The sequence below is a fragment of the Triticum urartu genome, chromosome 1A, assembly GCF_056163025.1.
Source record: "Triticum urartu cultivar PI428250 chromosome 1A, HENAU_Tu73, whole genome shotgun sequence".
In the NCBI taxonomy this organism is placed as follows: Eukaryota; Viridiplantae; Streptophyta; class Magnoliopsida; order Poales; family Poaceae; genus Triticum; species Triticum urartu.
The window spans coordinates 411,904,571-411,921,329 of NC_141873.1; positions in this window are offsets into that span (position 1 = coordinate 411,904,571).

Below are 16,759 nucleotides of genomic sequence, written 5' to 3' on the forward strand. Positions count from 1 at the left end.
GGGTAGTACAAGAGTAGATCTACCACGAGATTGGAGAGGCTAAACCCTAGAAGCTAGCCTACGGTATGATTGTATGTTATGGTTGTTGTCCTACGGACTAAAACCCTTCGTTTTATATAGACACCGGAGAGGGTTAGGGTTACACAAGGTCGGTTACAAAGGAGGATATATCCATATACGTATTGCCTAGCTTGCCTTCCATGCCAAGTAGAGTCCCATCCGGACACGAGACGAAGTCTTCAATCTTGTATCTTCATAGTCTAACAGTCCGGCCAATGGAGATAGTCCGGCTGTCCAGAGACCCCCTAATCCAGGACTCCCTCAGGGCTTATGGTCCAGATGGCTTTAATGGTTGCTTCCTTAAAAGCTGCTGGCAGGTCATCAAAGAGGATTTCTATAAGATGTGTGAGGATTTTCATGAGGGCAACCTGGATGTCTCCAGCATTAGTGAAGGGTATGTTATCTTGATCCCGAAGATCTCGTCCCCTCAGACTGCCAATGATTATAGACCAATAACATTGCTCAATTGTTGCCTCAAAATTATCACAAAGATATTGGCTAATTGTCTGCAGAAAGTCATTCTGAAAATCATCCACAGGAATCAATATGGATTTCTTAAAAGGAGGACCATCCAAGACTGTCTGCTTAGAGATTCCAATATATTCATCAGTGTCAGGCATCCACACGGCAGATTGTGCTGCTCAAACTTGACTTTGCCAAGGCCTTTGATACAATTGAGCATGCACCAATGTTGGAGATCATGCGGCACATGGGGTTCGATGAAAAGTGGCTAGGCTGGATGAAAACTATTTTTGGCTCAAATGTTTCTTCTGTTCTCCTTAATGGAGTTCCTGGCAGAAAGTTTCAATGTAAATGTGGGGTGAGGCAAGGTGACCCCCTGTCACCACTGATTTTTGTCCTCACTGCTGATCTACTGCAAACTGCTGTTAATGATGCTTTTGCTCAACGCCTGATTGACCTACCAATCCCATGAGATCACCGTGGTGATTATCCCGTAGTACAATACGCAGATGACACTATCTTGGTGATGCCAGCCTGCCCGGATCAAGCTGCCCGCACAAAGACCATTTTGGAAGACTATGCTACATCGGTGGGTTTGAAAATCAACTTCCATAAATCTACGCTGATCCCCATTAACATTGATCAGCGATATGCGATGGAGTTGGCGCACGTTTTTGGTTGCTCGGTTGGTTCTCTCCCGTTCATGTATCTTGGCCTTCCCATGGGCACGACCAGACCGACGCTGTTGGAGCTCATGCCTCTTGTGCATGGTGTGGAGAGGAAGATGTCCACTGCTTTGTCTCTGATGTCGGCCGGGGCCAAACTCACTTTGGTCAAGTCGGCCGTGACGTCGACGCTAATCTATGCTATGTGCACGATTAAGCTGCACCCTAGAGTGATTGAGCCTTGGATAAACTGCCAGGTACTGTCTTTGGGCCAAAAACTCTGAGGATGGAGTTAAGAATAATTCGTTGGTAGCCTGGGAGTTAGTTTGCAGACCAAAGGACAAAGGTGGCCTCGGGATCATTGACATCAAAACTCAGAATGTGGCCCTCCTCTTGAAGCTTCTCTTTAAAGTTTACAGCCATGATGATGTTCCCTGGGTGACCATGATCTGGGATGCCTAGTACACAGACAAGATTCCGCATGCTATGGACCCGGTTGGCTCCTTCTGGTGGCACAATGTTCTGCAGCTCAGCGACGTATTTCGTGGGATTACAAATGTCACTTTGGGAGACGGATCCTCCTCTCTGTTCTGGAAAGATGCCTGGTTTGATGGTGATCGTCAGGCCCCCCTCATGGAGCTCTTTCCCAGGGCTTTCTTGTTCTGCTTAAACGAGGACACATCCGTCGCCGAGGTTCTCACGTCCACAGACCCAAACATGCTCTTTCATCTACCGCTGTCAGCTCTGGCTAGGGGGGAAGTTAGAGAGATCCAACATGGATCGATGCACGTACTCCTAGAGAGAGATTGCAAGGACATCTGGGAGTGCACTCTCGGTGGAGTCTATTCCTCTAAGAAGTTTTATGATCACTGCTTCAGGGAGATTGTTGCTGATGAAGCCTTTGGCTGGCTCTGGAAAGCCAAAAGTCCAAGTTAAATTCAAAATGTTCGTGTGATTGCTATTGGTTGATCGCTTAGACACAAGAAACATGTTGAGACGTAGGCATTACGTCGTTACTGGCAACAACTATACCTGCATGCTATGTCAGAACCCCCCCAGAGGAAATGATTGAACACCTTTTCTTTGCCTGCCCATTTATCCAGCATCGCTGGGCTAAGGTTGGCATGCTTTAGCCGGCACTCGGGAACAAGATCTATTTGATTCACGGGGGCAGAAATAGATGGCATCAGCCCTTGTTTATGGACATCTTCTTGATGGCAGCATGGAGTTTGTGGAAGGAGAGAAATACTATTTATTTCAGAGGGATCCCGCACTCTTTTGACTTGTTTTTTTGACAAAAAGACTCTAAGGGAACCCCTACAGTATAATTGGTGCAACAAACCCAAATTGCAAGTACCATGCCTTGAACCTGGGTGGGTGGGAAGGCATCAGCCCCTTCCCACCACTAGGCTATGCCTTAGTCTGCACTCTTTTGACTTGTGGCTGATTAGGTTCAAAAACCTTTTGAGTCTCCTGGTACACAATTGTAGAGAGGATCTCCACCCCTTCCTAGACACATACTTACAAAGTTTGTAACTCTTGCAACACTTGTTTGTCTTTTGTTCTTTGGAGATTGGCCGGGGGCCACTAAAAACCCACCTGTAACACTGATGTAAACTGTTCTTGTGTGAGTAATACAAAAGTCAGTGGGAGCCTCTCCCACTGTCGTCAACTGTCAAAAAAACATCATATTAGTCTCTCTCTATAGACCTCTCTCATTTCTCGTGCTATCTCTCCCACGCCCCCTCCCCTCGCCGGCCCCTCTATCCATGCCTCTCTCGAATACGTAATACACATACATACCTCTCTAGGCCCTGCCAAATACATCAACTACACATTCACACATGTTACATCACATACCCCATTGATCTAAAAAGCTCCCTCTTCATGTTTATTTCGCATACAACATTCCTTTTGAATAAAGTGTGGCCAAAAAATTATTTTAGAATTTCTACATATATACAACATTACAAAGTTATATGGAGGAGTATGAACGTTAATTTGCATTGCATGGTGCCCACAATGATATTTATTCTGCACTGTGAATTTTTATATTTTTATACTATATATAGAGTTAGTCATAATAAAGAGAAACGAAGAGCATCTCTCTCCCCATCGCATACACCCTCTCTACGCCCCTTTCACGTACGCACACAAACTATCTCCAGGTACTATAAAAGTAAGCCCCCGGCACATTAACGCATGTTTCATCCTTCTCTCGCGATATATACAATGACGATCATTGTATTTGGAGCAAAAGCACGATACGTACATTGGACTTCAAAATGCACTCATTATGGCCACCATTTATGTTTTGTGGTTATTATACAGTCACGGGCTCACCGTACAACTCTGTATTTGCTCAAGACACGACTAGTTGACCAGTTAAATGCTCCATGTGGCACCTCTAGTCACTACTAGGGAAAACCTTATACACAGAAGTTTATCAGTAGCACGGTTTAAAAATGGGCGCTACTGCTAATTAGTAGTAGCGAGGGGTATAAAAACCGCGCTACTACTAAGTTGATAGTAGTAGCGAGGGGTATAAACCCGCACTGCTACTAAATGGTCTCCAACAATGCCCCCGGGATAGGCCATAGTAGTAGCGAGGGGTATAAAACCGGCGCTACTACTAAGTAAGTAGTAGTAGCACTGGTAAGACCCCCACGCTACTACTAAGTGTGTCCACCCCGGCCCGATCCACACTCCCAACCCCCGATCCACCCCACCCCACCAACCATCGTCCCACTCCACCCACCCTGTCTAAAAAATATCCACCTCCGATCCAGATCACCTCCACCTCCACGTCCGATCCAGATCCCCTCCTCCTCCCACGGCCGCACGACGCGTCAGTCACCCTTATTCCATGACCTCGCCTCCCCCGTCCCGTCCCACCGCGGCGGCCCCCACTTCGCCTCTCCCGCGGCCGCCCTGCCCTCCGCATGCCGCCGTTGTCGCGGCGTCGCCCCCACCCGCCCGGCCGCACCCACCTCCGGAGCAGGTCAGGATCCTCCATGTCGTGGTTTCTGCTTGCCGTCGCTGACCCTGGTCTCCGCGCGCTCGCTGCTTGCTCTTCCCCGAGCCCCCGCCGACCCCGATTTGTGAGCAGTTCCTCGCACGCATGCGGCGCTGGCGGGGGTTCGATCCGTGCGTGGCTTGAGTGAAATCCATGGGCGAGATTGCAGGACGTACGGGGGTTCAATTTGTGCGTGGCTCGGGTGAAATCGGTGAGCGAGCTTGCAGGTTGGAGTGCGGGGGCTTGATTTGTGCGTGTTTCAGGGTGAAATCCGTGAGCGAACATGGAGCACGGTTGAGGGAGTCCTGGATTAGGGGGTGTCCGGATGGCCGGACTATACCTTCAGCCAGACTCCTGGACTATGAAGATACAAGATTAAAGACTCCGTCCCGTGTCCGGAAGGGACTTTCCTTGGCGTGGAAGGCAAGCTTGGCGATACGGATATGGAGATCTCCTACCATTGTAACCGACTTTGTGTAACCCTAACCCCCTCCGGTGTCTATATAAACCGGAGGGTTTTAGTCCATAGGACAACATACACAACAACAATCATACCATAGGCTAGCTTCTAGGGTTTAGCCTCTCCGATCTCGTGGTAGATCTACTCTTGTACTACCCATATCATCAATATTAATCAAGCAGGATGTAGGGTTTTACCTCCATCGAGAGGGCCCGAACCTGGGTAAAACTTCGTGTCCCTTGCCTCCTGTTACCATCCGGCCTAGACGCACAGTTCGGGACCCCCTACCCGAGATCCGCCGGTTTTGACACCGACATTTATGCTTTCATCGAGAGTTCCTCTGTGTCGTCGCCGTCAGGCTCGATGGCTCCTACGATCATCAATAACGATGCAGTCCAGGGTGAGACCTTCCTCCCCGGACAGATCTTCGTCTTCGGCGGCTTCACACTGCGGGGCAATTCACTTGGCCGTCTGGAGCAGCTCGAAAGCTACGCCCCTGGCCGTCAGGTCAGATTTGGAAGTTTAAACTACACGGCTGACATCCGCGGGGACTTGATCTTCGACGGATTCGAGCCACTGCCGAGCGCGCCGCACTGTCCCGACAAGCATGATCTAGCTCTACCGCCGAACAGTGCCCTGGAGGCCGCACCCGCATCAGCTTCGACCCTTAATTTGGTGCCAACTGCGCCGATCGAGGATGGGCGGTTGGACGCCACCTCGGGGGCTACGATCCCAACGGCGATTGAGCCGAACACCAGCCCCGTACTCTGCGAGACTCGTGACTCCAAGGAGCCGGACTCCTCTCCGGACTCCGAACCCTCCGCGCCCCGGCCGATCGAATCCGATTGGGCGCCGATCATGGAGTTTACTGCCGCGGACATCTTTCAGCACTCGCCTTTCGGCAATATCCTGAAGACACTGAAGTCTCTCTCTTTATCAGGAGAGCCCTAGCCGGACTACGGTCAGCAAGGTTGGGGTACGGACAATGAAGAAATTCAAAGCCCACCCACCACCCACTTTGTAGCCACTGTCGACGACTTAACCGACATGCTCGACTTCGACTCCGAAGACATCGACGGTATGGACGCCGATGAAGGAGATGATGAAGCACCAGCGCCTACCAGGCCCTGGAAAGCCACCTCTTCATATGCCATATACATGGTGGACACCCCAAAAGAAGGAGATGGCGATGGAACAGCGGAGGACGACCCCTCCAAAAAACAGCCTAAGCGCCGGCATCAGCGACGCTGCTCAAAATCCCGCCAAAACAAAAAGGTGATTCTAGCGCGGGAGATAATAATACTCTGGAAAGTTCCGAAGAAAACCCCCTCCAGCAAGATTTAGCACAGGAGGATGGAGAAACCAGCCCTCATGAGAGAGCGGCAGACAGAGAGGTCGAGGACGATAATTATATGCCTCCCTCCGAAGACGAGGCAAGCCTCGACGACGACGAATTCGTCGTGCCAGAGGATCCCGTCGAGCAAGAGTGTTTCCAACGCAGGCTTATGGCCATGGCAAGAAGCCTCAAGAAAAAACAGCAACAGCTTAGAGCTGATCAAGATTTGCTAGTCGACAGATGGACTAAAGTCCTTGCGGCCGAAGAGCATAAACTTGAACGCCCCTCCAAGAGCTACCCAAAGCGCAGGTTGCTACCCCGATTAGAGGAGGAAGCACTTGATGTGGCCGACCGGCCACCTCGTGGCCGCGACAGAGAGGCCTCTCGGCCCTCCACTCAAGCCGCACCCCGTACCAAGGAACGGGAATATGCGCCGGACTTACGAGATATGTTGGAGGACAAGGCAAGGCAAACAAGATCAATCTACGGATCACGGGGGCGCCCCACGGCTCGAGACGGTAACCGTCACGCTGGCCACAAATTCGGCAGGACCGAACACAGTAGACAAAGCTCATTGGAGCTACGCCATGATATAGCCCAGTACAGAGGCGCCGCACACCCACTATGCTTCATAGACAAAATAATGGATCATCAAATCCCTGAGGGTTTCAAACCCGTAAACATCGAATCATATGATGGCACAACAGATCCTGCGGTATGGATCGAGGATTATCTCCTTCATATCCACATGGTCCGTGGCGATGATTTCCACGCCATCAAATACCTCCCACTCAAGCTTAAAGGACCAGCTCGGCATTGGCTTAACAACTTGCCAAAAGGATCAATCAGTTGTTGGGAGGACCTGGAAGCCGCATTCCTCGACAATTTCCAGGGCACTTATGTCCGACCCCCAGACGCCGATGACCTAAGTCACGTAATTCAGCAGCCAGAGGAATCGGCCAGGCAATTCTAGACACGGTTCCTAACAAAGAAAAATCAAATAGTCGACTGTCCGGACGCTGAGGCCCTAGCTGCCTTCAAGCACAATATCCGTGACGAGTGGCTGGCCCGGCACCTTGGATAGGAAAATCCGAAATCTATGGCAGCACTCACGACACTCATGACCCGCTTTTGCGTGGGAGAAGACAGCTGGCTTGCTCGTAGAAACAATATGACCAAGAACCCAGGTAATTCGGACACCAGGGACAGTAGTGGCAGGTCGCGTCGCAACAAGCAGAAGCGCCGCATTAACAACGACAATGCTGAGGATACGGCAGTTAATGCCAGGTTCAGAGGCTCTAAATCCGGTCAGCGGAAAAAGCCATTCAAAAGGAATCCTAGGGGCCCGTCCAGTTTGGATCGAATACTCGACCGCTTGTGCCAGATACATGGCACCCCCGAAAAGCCGGCCAATCACACCAACAGGGATTGTTGGGTGTTCAAGCAGGCAGGCAAGTTAAACGCCGAAAATGAAGACAAGGGGCTGCATAGCAATGACGACGAGGAGCCCTGGCCGCCGAACAACAGGGGACAGAAGGGTTTTCCCCCACAAGTGCGGACGGTGAACATGATATACGCAACCCACGTCCCCAAAAGGGAGCGGAAGCGCGCGTTAAGGGACGTATACGCGGTAGAGCCAGTCACCCCAAAGTTCAACCCATGGTCCTCCTGCCCGATCACCTTTGATCGAAGGGACCATCCCACTAGCATCCATCATGGCGGATTTGCTGCATTGGTTCTAGACCCAATTATTGACGGATTTCATCTCACTAGAGTCCTTATGGACGGCGACAGCAGCCTGAACCTGCTTTACCAGGATACAGTGCGGAAAATGGGCATAGATCCCTCGAGGATTAAGCCCACCAAAACGACCTTTAAAGGCGTAATACCAGGTGTAGAGGCCAACTGTACAGGCTCAGTCACACTTGAAGTGGTCTTCGGATCTCCGGATAATTTCTGAAGCGAGGAGTTAATCTTCGACATAGTCCCGTTCCGCAGTGGTTATCACGCACTGCTCGGGCGAACCGCATTCGCCAAGTTCAATGTGGTACCGCACTACGCATACCTTAAGCTCATGATGCCAGGCCCTCGAGGAGTAATTATGGTCAATGGAAACACCGAACGCTCCCTCCGAACGGAGGAGCACACGGCGACCCTTGCAGCGGAAGTACAAAGCAGCCTCTCTAGGCAGTTCTCCAGTCCGGCCACTAAACGACCGAACACCGTCAAGCGCGCCCGGAGTAACCTACAACAAGACCGCCTGGCACGATCCGGGCAGGCGTAGCAATGCGGCCCCAACCCCAACCCTCGCAAAAAGGCGATGCCAGTACTTCGCGTACATAACTACGCTCTAGAGATACCATGGGTACAGGGGAGGGGCACCATCACGGCACATGCAAAACACGGCTTAAACTATACCAGGGGCTGCCGATTTTTTAATTTTCTCTTACTTTCAGGACTCCATCCTTCGGAAGGCCTGTTCGGCAGTTCAATTGCCGCACAAACGATGCAAGAACCAGGGAAGCAGACAAGCCACGCCGCATTACGGAACTCCCAGGTGGTCTCTATCACGAGCAGTATACTTGTTCCGCATACTATTCCGCAGCTTGCCCCTGGAACGGACATGTTAACTAGTCCAACCTTTCACTTATCGCATTATTTGTATCGTTCTGCTTTGATCGCAGCCCTTTTTAATAAACAATGCATAGCTTTCGTCTATTTTTGCATTACCTTTTTCTTTATATATGTTCCTTAACGACATGTTGCACCCGTACACGTTGGTACGGCCAAAATACGCTAGGGGCTTTAGTACCCCTCAATATGGTGTGAGAAGTCCGATCACTTTAACAAGTGCGGCACCCCGTGTAGGGGAACGTAGTAATTTCAAAAAATTTCCTACGCACACGCAAGATCATGGTGATGCATAGCAACGAGAGGGGATAGTGTGATCTGCGTACCCTTGTAGACCGACAGCGGAAGCGTTAGCACAACGCGGTTGATGTAGTCGTACGTCTTCACGGCCCGACCGATCAAGCACCGAAACTATGGCACCTCCGAGTTTTAGCACACGTTCAGCTCAATGATGATCCCCAGAATCCGATCCAGCAAAGTGTCGGGGAAGAGTTCCGTTAGCACGATGGAGTGGTGACGATCTTGATGTTCTACCGTCGCAGGGCTTCGCCTAAGCACCGCTACAATATTATTGAGGATTATGGTGGAAGGGGGCACCGCACACGGCTAAGAAAACGATCACGTGGATCAACTTGTGTGTCTAGGGGTGCCCCCTGCCCCCGTATATAAAGGAGCAAGGGGAGGAGGCCGGCCGGCCCTATAAGCGCGCCAAGGAGGAGTCCTCCTCCTAGTAGGAGTAGGACTCCTACTAGGAGGGGGAAGGAAGTGGGGAGGGAGAAGGAAAAGGGGGGGCGCCGCCCCCCTCTCCTAGTCCAATTCGGACTAGGGGGAGGAGGCGCGCGGCCCACCCTGGCTGCCCTTCTCTCTCTCCACTAAGGCCCATATGGCCCATTACTTCTCCGAGGGGGGGGGTCCGGTAACCCTCCGGCACTCCGGTTTTCTCCGAAATCACCCGGAACACTTCCGGTGTCCGAATATAGCCGTCCAATATATCAATCTTTATGTCTCGACCATTTCAAGACTCCTCGTTATGTCCGTGATCACATCCGGGACTTCGAACTAACTTCGGTACATCAAAACTCATAAACTCATAATATAACTGTCATCGAAACCTTAAGCGTGCGGACCCTACGAGTTCGAGAACAATGTAGACATGACCGGGACATGTCTCCGGTCAATAACCAATAGCGGAACCTAGATGCTTATGTTGGCTCCTACATATTCTACGAAGATCTTTATCAGTCAGACCACATAACAACATACGTTGTTCCCTTTGTCATCGGTATGTTACTTTCCCGAGATTCGATCGTCGGTATCTCAATACCTAGTTCAATCTCGTTACCGGCAAGTCTCTTTACTCGTTTCGTAATACATCATCTCGCAACTAACTCATTAGTTGCAATGCTTGCAAGGCTTATGTGATGTGCATTACCGAGAGGGCCCAGAGATACCTCTCCGACAATCGGAGTGACAAATCCTAATCTCGAAATACGCCAACCCAACATTTACCTTTGGAGACACCTGTAGAACTCCTTTATAATCACCCAGTTACGTTGTGACGTTTGGTAGCACACAAAGTGTTCCTCCGGCAAACGGGAGTTACATAATCTCATAGTCATAGGAACATGTATAACTCATGAAGAAAGCAATAGCAACATACTAAACGATCGGGTGCTAAGCTAATGGAATGGGTCATGTCAATCACATCATTCTCCTAATAATGTGATCCCGTTAATCAAATGACAACACATGTCTATGGTTAGGAAACATAACCATCTTTGATTAATGAGCTAGTCAAGTAGAGGCATACTAGTGACGTTTGGTTTGTCTATGTATTCACACAGGTATTATGTTTCCGGATAATACAATTCTAGCATGAATAATAAACATTTATCATGATATAAGGAAATAAAATAATAACATTATTATTGCCTCTAGGGCATATTTCCTTCAGTCTCCCACTTGCACTAGAGTCAATAATCTAGATTACACAGTAATGATTCTAACACCCATGGAGCTTTGGTGTTGATCATGTTTTGCTCGTGGAAGAGGCTTAGTCAAAGGGTCTGCAACATTCAGATCCGTATGTATCTTGCAAATCCCTATGTCTCCCACCTGGACTAGATCCCGGATGGAATTGAAGCGTCTCTTGATGTGCTTGGTTCTCTTGTGAAATCTGGATTCCTTTGCCAGGGCAATTGCACCAGTATTGTCACAAAAGATTTTCATTGGACCCGATGCACTAGGTATGACACCTAGATCGGATATGAACTCCTTCATCCAGACTCCTTCGTTTGCTGCTTCTGAAGCAGCTATGTACTCCGCTTCACATGTAGATCCCGCCACAACGCTTTGTTTAGAACTGCACCAACTGACAGCTCCACCGTTTAATGTAAACACGTATCCGGTTTGCAATTTAGAATCGTACGGATCAGTGTCAAAGCTTGCATCAATGTAACCATTTACTATGAGCTCTTTGTCACCTCTATATATGAGAAACATATCCTTAGTCCTTTTCAGGTATTTCAGGATGTTCTTGACCACTGTCCAGTGATCCACTCCTGGATTACTTTGGTACCTCCCTGCTAGATTTATAGCAAGACACACATCAGGTCTGGTACATAGCATTGCATACATGATAGAGCCTATGGTTGAAGCATAGGGAACATCTTTCATTTTTTTCTATCTTCTGCATTGGTCGGGCATTGGGTCTTACTCAATTTCACACCTTGTAACACAGGCAAGAATCCTTTCTTTGCTTGATCCATTTTGAACTTCTTCAAAATTTTGTCAAGGTATGTGCTTTGTGAAAGTCCAATTAAGCATCTTGATCTATCTCTATAGATCTTAATGCCCAATATGTAAGCAGCTTCACCGAGGTCTTTCATTGAAAAACTCTTATTCAAGTATCCCTTTATGCTATTCAGAAATTCTATATCATTTTCGATTAGTAATATGTCATCTACATATGATATCAGAAACGCTACAGAGCTCCCACTCACTTTCTTGTAAATACAGGCTTCTCCAAAAGTCTGTACAAAACCAAATGCTTTGATCACACTATCAAAGCGTTTATTCCAACTCCGAGAAGCTTGCACCAGTCCATAAATGGATCGCTAGAGCTTGCATACTTTGTTAGCTCCCTTTGGATTGACAAAACCTTCCGGTTGCATCATATACAACTCTTCTTCCAGAAATCCATTCAGGAATGCAGTTTTGACATCCATCTGCCAAATTTCATAATTATAAAATGCGGCAATTGCTAACATGATCCGGACAGACTTAAGCATCACTATGGGTGAGAAGGTCTCATCATAGTCAATCCCTTGAACTTGTCGAAAACCTTTTGCGACAAGTCGAGCTTTGTAGACAGTAACATTTCCATCGGCGTCAGTCTTCTTCTTGAAGATCCATTTATTTTCAATTGCTTGCCGATCATTGGGCAAGTCAACCAAAGTCCATACTTTGTTTTCATACATGGATCCCATCTCAGATTTCATGGCTTCGAGCCACTTTGCAGAATCTGGGCTCACCATCGCTTCTTCATAGTTCGCAGGTTCATCATGATCAAGTAGCATGACTTCCAGAACAGGATTACCGTACCACTCTGGTGCGGATCTTACTCTGGTTGATCTACGAGGTTCAGCAGTAACTTGTTCTGAAGTTTCATGATCATTATCATTGGCTTCCTCACTAATTGGTGTAGGTGTCACATAAACCTGTTTCTGCGATGTACTACTTTCCAATAAGGGAGCAGGTACAGTTACCTCATTAAGTTCTCCTTTCCTCCCACTCACTTCTTTCGAGAGAAACTCCTTCTCTAGAAAGGATCCATTCTTAGCGACAAATGTCTTGCCTTCGTATCTGTGATAGAAGGTGTACCCAACAGTCTCTTTTGGGTATCCTATGAAGACACATTTCTCCGATTTGGGTTCGAGCTTATCAGGTTGAAGTTTCTTCACATAAGCATCGCAGCCCCAAACTTTTAGAAACGACAACTTTGGTTTCTTGACAAACCACAGTTCACAAGGCATCGTCTCAACGGATTTTGATGGTGCCCTATTTAACGTGAATGCGGCTGTTTCTAGAGCATAACCCCAAAACGATAGCGGTAAATCTGTAAGAGACATCATAGATCGTACCATATCAAGTAAAGTACGATTATGACATTCGGACACACCAATACGCTGTGGTGTTCCGGGTGGCGTGAGTTGCGAAACTATTCCGCATTGTTTCAAATGTAGACCAAACTCATAACTCAAATATTCTCCTCCACGATCAGATCGTAGAAACATTATTTTTTTGTTACGATGATTTTCAACTTCACTCTGAAATTCTTTGAACTTTTCAAATGTTTCAGACTTATGTTTCATTAAGTAGATATACCCATATCTGCGTAAATCATCTGTGAAGGTGAGAAAATAACGATATCCGCCACGAGCTTCAACATTCATTGGATCACATACATCTGTATGTATGATTTCCAACAAATCTGTTGCTCTCTCCATAGTACCGGAGAACGGTGTTTTAGTCATCTTGCCCATGAGGCACGGTTCGCAAGTACCAAGTGATTCATAATCAAGTGGTTCCAAAAGTCCATCAGTATGGAGTTTCTTCATGCGTTTTACACCGATATGACATAAATGGCAGTGCCACAAATAAGTTGCACTATCATTATCAACTCTGCATCTTTTGGCTTCTACATTATGAATATGTGTATCACTACTATCGAGATTCATCAAAAATAGACCACTCTTTAAGGGTGCATGACCATAAAAGATATTACTCATATAAATAGAACAACCATTATTCTCTGATTTAAATGAATAACCGTCTCGCATCAAACAAAATCCAGATATAATGTTCATGCTCAACGCTGGCACCAAATAACAATTATTTAGGTCTAATACTAATCCCGATGGTAGAGGTAGAGGTAGCGTGCCGACCGCGATCACATCAACTTTGGAACCATTTCCCACGCGCATCGTCACCTCGTCCTTCGCCAGTGTTCACTTAATCCGTAGTCCCTGTTTCGAGTTGCAAATATTAGCAACAGAACCAGTATCAAATACCCAGGTGCTACTGCGAGCTCTAGTAAGGTACACATCAATAACATGTATATCACATATACCTTTGTTCACCTTGCCATCCTTCTTATCCGCCAAATACTTCAGGCAGTTCTGCTTCTAGTGACCAGTCTGCTTGCAGTAGAAGCACTCAGTTTCAGGATTAGGTCCAGATTTGGGTTTCTTCTCTTGAGAAGCAACTGGCTTGCTGTTCTTTTTGAAGTTCCCCTTCTTCTTCCATTTACCCTTCTTCTTGAAACCAGTGGTCTTGTTGACCATCAACACTTGATGCTCCTTTTTGATTTCTACCTCCGCAGCTTTTAGCATTGCAAAGATCTCGGGAATAGTCTTATTCATCCCTTGCATATTATAGTTCATCACGAAGCTCTTGTAGCTAGGTGGCAGTGATTGGAGAATTCTGTCAATGACGCAATCATCTGGAAGATTAACTCCCAATTGAATCAAGTGATTATTATACCCAGACATTTTGAGTATATGCTCACTTACAGAACTGTTCTCCTCCATCTTGCAGCTATAGAATTTATTGGAGACTTCATATCTCTCAATCCAGGCATTTGCTTGAAATATTAAATTCAACTCCTGGAACATCTCATATGCTCCATGACGTTCAAAACGTCGTTGAAGTCCCAATTCTAAGCCGTAAAGCATGGCACACTGTACTATCGAGTAGTCATCAGCTTTGCTCTGCCAGACGTTCATAACATCTGGTGTTGCTCCAGCAGCAAGCCTGGCACCCAGCGGTGCTTCCAGGACGTAATTCTTCTGTGCAGCAATGAGGATAATCCTCAAGTTACGGACCCAGTCCGTGTAATTGCTACCATCATCTTTCAACTTTGCTTTCTCAAGGAACGCATTAAAATTCAATGGAACAACAGCACAGGCCATCTATCTACAATCAAACATAAACAAGCAAGATAATATCAGGTACTAAGTTCATGATAAATTTAAGTTCAATTAATCATATTACTTAAGAACTCCCACTTAGAAAGACATCCCTCTAATCTTCTAAGTGATTACGTGATCCAAATCAACTAAACCATAACCGATCATCACGTGAAATGGAGTAGTTTTCAATGGTGAACATCGCTATGTTGATCATATCTACTATATGATTCCCGCTCGACCTTTCGGTCTCAGTGTTCCGAGGCCATATCTGCATATGCTAGGCTCGTCAAGTTTAACCTGAGTATTCTGCGTGTGCAAAACTGGCTTGCACCCATTGTAGATGGACGTAGAGCTTATCACACCCGATCATCACGTGGTGTCTGGGCACGACAAACTTTGGCAATGGTGCATACTCAGGGAGAACACTTTTATCTTGAAATTTAGTGAGAGATCATCTTATAATGCTACCGTCAATCAAAGCAAGATAAGATGCATAAAAGATAAACATCACATGCAATCAATATAAGTGATATGATATGGTCATCATCATCTTGTGCTTGTGATCTCCATCTCCGAAGCATCGTCATGATCACCATCGTCACCGGCGCGACACCTTGATCACCATCATAGCATCATTGTCGTCTCACCAATCTTATGCTTCCACGACTATCGCTACCGCTTAGTGATAAAGTAAAGCATTACAGCGGAATTGCATTGCATACAATAAAGCGACAACCATATGGCTCCTGCCAGTTGCCGATAACTTGGTTACAAAACATGATCATCTCATACAATAAATTTTTAGCATCATGTCTTGACCATATCACATCACAACATGCCCTGCAAAAACAAGTTAGACGTCCTCTACTTTGTTGTTGCAAGTTTTACGTGGCTAGTATGGGCTTAAGCAAGAACTAATCTTACCTACGCATCAAAAACCACAACGATAGTTTGTCAAGTTGGTGCTGTTTTAACCTTCGCAAGGACCGGGCGTAGACACACTCGGTTCAACTAAAGTTGGAGAAACTGACACCTGCCAGCCACCTGTGTGCAAAGCACGTTGGTAGAACCAGTCTAGCGTAAGCGTACGCGTAATGTCGGTCCAGGCCGCTTCATCCAACAATACTGCTGAAACAAAGTATGACATGCTGGTAAGCAGTATGAATTATATCGCCCACAACTCACTTGTGTTCTACTCGTGCATATAACATCAACACATAAAACCTAGGCTCTGATGCCACTGTAGGGGAACATAGTAATTTCAAAAAAATTCCTACGCACACGCAAGATCATGGTGATGCATAGAAACGAGAGGGGAGAGTGTGATCTACGTACCCTTGTAGACCGAAAGAGGAAGCGTTAGCACAATGCGGTTGATGTAGTCGTACGTCTTCACGGCCCGAACGATCAAGCACCGAAACTATGGCACCTCCGAGTTTTAGCACACGTTCTGCTCAATGATGATCCCCAGAATCCGATCCAGCAAAGTGTCGGGGAAGAGTTCCGTTAGCACGATGGCGTGGTGACGATCTTGATGTTCTACCGTCGCAGGGCTTCGCCTAAGCACCGCTACAATATTATTGAGGATTATGGTGGAAGGGGGCACCGCACACGGCTAAGAAAACGATCATGTGGATCAACTTGTGTGTCTAGGGGTGCCCCCTGCCCCCGTATATAAAGGAGCAAGGGGAGGAGGCCGGCCGGCCCTATAGGCGCGCCAAGGAGGAGTCCTCCTCCTAGTAGGAGTAGGACTTCTACTAGGAGGGGGAAGGAAGTGGGGAGGGAGAAGGAAAAGGGGGGGGGCGTCCCCCTCTCCTAGTCCAATTCGGACCAGGGGGGAGGAGGCGCGCGGCCCACCCTGGCTGCCCTTCTCTCTCTCCACTAAGGCCCATATGGCCCATTACTTCTCCCGGGGGGAGGGGGGGTCCGGTAACCCTCCGGTACTCCGGTTTTCTCCGAAATCACCCAGAACACTTCCGGTGTCCGAATATAGCCGTCCAATATATCAATCTTTATGTCTCGACCATTTCAAGACTCCTCGTTATGTCCGTGATCACATCCGGGACTTCGAACTAACTTCGGTACATCAAAACTCATAAACTCATAATATAACTGTCATCGAAACCTTAAGCGTGCAGACCCTACGGGTTCGAGAAC